This window comes from Pyrus communis, chromosome 6 (genome assembly GCF_963583255.1).
Source record: "Pyrus communis chromosome 6, drPyrComm1.1, whole genome shotgun sequence".
In the NCBI taxonomy this organism is placed as follows: domain Eukaryota; kingdom Viridiplantae; phylum Streptophyta; class Magnoliopsida; order Rosales; family Rosaceae; genus Pyrus; species Pyrus communis.
Window position 1 is genome coordinate 7,250,953 of NC_084808.1, and position 2,431 is coordinate 7,253,383.

The 2,431-nt window shown below is 37.8% G+C and overlaps 1 non-coding gene across 1 annotated transcript; it reads left to right on the top strand.

Moving 5' to 3' along the window:
- Positions 1 to 304: 304 nt before the first annotated feature.
- On the top strand, positions 305 to 415 carry LOC137738518 (small nucleolar RNA R71). Its single transcript, XR_011068962.1, has one exon. It is a non-coding gene; the product is annotated as a small nucleolar RNA R71 (small nucleolar RNA).
- Positions 416 to 2,431: the final 2,016 nt, after the last annotated feature.

A 2,431-nucleotide genomic window follows, 5' to 3' on the forward strand; every position in this document is an offset into this window, starting at 1 on the left:
GCTTGGTATGTTGCAAATGGCACACACTTCATTTGCTTTTGGCACCATGTTGAGCACGGATTCAAGCTTCCTTTCTAGGTTAGCTACCTGCAACAAAAGCTCATGATTAGAACTTGTTTCATAGACTCCAACTTTCTTACCCTTTAAATCTTTGTGTTGAGCATTAGACCCCAACATCTCATAAATGTTATATGACTCTTGAGCATTCTTTTTCTTCAATGCTCCACCTGCTGCATTATCAACAGTTGATTGACAAGTTTGGGTTAGTCCATCGTAGAAAATTTGCATTTGTAAGTGAAAAGGTAACCCATGGTGTGGACATTGTATCAAGAGGCCTTTAAAACGCTCCCAACACTCATTGAAAGGTTCTCCATCATCTTGTTTGAAGTTGAAGATTTGTCCCCTTAATGTGGCTGTCTTTTGAGTGGAAAAGAACTTCTCCAAGAACTTCTTAGCCACGGCATCCCATGTAGTGAGGGAACCTGGTGTTAGAGTCATCAACCAACTCTTGGCCTTATCTTTCAAGGTGTAAGGAAACACTCTCATCCTCAAATTTGCTTCACTTACTCCCTGCAAAGGTAAACCACTCACAACATTGTAAAACTCTTTAATATGAGCTAAAGGTCTTCATTAGGTAAGCCATAAAAAGAGGGAAACATATGGAAATGTGAAGATTTAAGATCATAGTTTCTAGCTTCTGTGGGCAGCAAGATGCATGAAGGTGAATTTGGTATGATTGGTTGAGCAAAGTCCTCCAAAGCTCGAAGCTCATCTAGGTTGCCCGCCATCTCTTCTTCTCTTTCCCAATTATATTGCTCAGATCCTTTACTTGTTGAACTAGGTGAATTCCCTTCCTCTTCCTCACGGCTAATGGATGAACTTGATGGCACAAAGTTGTCCAAAGTGTGGCCCTTCAACTGTTCAATTCTTTGGCCTAACTCAACAAGTCTATTTGACATATACTACCTGAAACAAAGTAACACAAGTTTGAATGAAAATCAAGAATCTACCTACAATGAAAAGAACAAAGTTTAACTAGCAAACAACAATGAAATGAACAAATTTTAAATAGCAAACAGGCAATTACAAGGGACTGAAATCAGTCCCCGGCAACGGCGCCATTTTTGTTGATGTATTATTCCTTCCTAATGCTAGAATATATTTAGTATAATGGCACAAGCAAGGGTGTCGAATCCACAGGGACTAATTGGACCTATGTAATTACTTGTTTTGCAAGAACTCTATGAAATGAATTGTTGATGTATAATTCCTTCCTAATGCTAGAATATATTTAGTATAATGGCATAAGTAAGGGTGTCGAATCCACAGGGACTAATTGGACCTATGTAACTACTTGTTTGCAAGAACTCTAAGAAATGAATCAAACTAATCAAATTGAGCAGATTTGGCGTTGTTACTTGAAAGCATAAATAAAAAGAAGTAAACACAACCAAATGAATCTACAACTAATAAAATGAGATAGTATCAATGGAAATGAAGCTAGGGATTCGATTTCACCATTGCTCAATTAAATCCATGTTTGTTAAGTTGGTTTATACTCATTCATCTACAAATTTCTTGAGTTTGTTTCACTTGGATATGATCAACCATATGATGTGTGGATTTGATTAAATGTCTCTAATCTTGAACCTAATTGTGATGTGCAACTTTGGTTCATAATCTAGAGTATGTAATGCACAAGAAACGTTCACTAAACCAAAGGGAACACTCGGCAGGATGTTTGCCAAGCTTTCCCTTCATTCATTCACAAATCCACCAATATTAGACATGATGTATGCTTTAATCTTGGCTAAATAATTTGTGGTTAACTAAAATGGAGATCAAGCATACAAATCAACTCACAAATTCACAATTATAACAGAGAATGAAGCAAGAACTAGGTAGACAAACTGAGCATTCTAACTTAATTACATAGCAAACTTTGCAAGGTTACATCGAATCCCTAGAGGAAGCTTAGTTACAATTCATGTCTACAAAAGATTTGACATAAAAGTATAAAACATGAATGAACATAGAATTGATAAGAATGAACCCTTGAAGCAAAACTGATGTTGAAGTCCTTGAAGAGTTCCTTGGTGTTGCTTCTCCAAATGTGGTGCGGATGAAGTAGATTGGTTTGGTTTGGATGGTTTCTGCCCTTGGGAGAATGAAATGGTCAGAGATGGAGTGATATGGGGTGTTTTGGCGTGTGACTCATGGAATGGAAGAAGAAGAACATGCGGATGGGAGAGAATGTGCAATGGAATAGAATCTGGACAGTTTTTGTGAATGGGGGAGAGAATGTCGAACTGAATAGAATGGAGAGGGAGAATGAGAGTGAATGGTGGACAGAAATTAGAGCCAGAATGGTGTGTCCAATCGAATGGATCCGAGAGAGGGAATGAGTGAGTCTGCCTTGGTGAATTTCTTA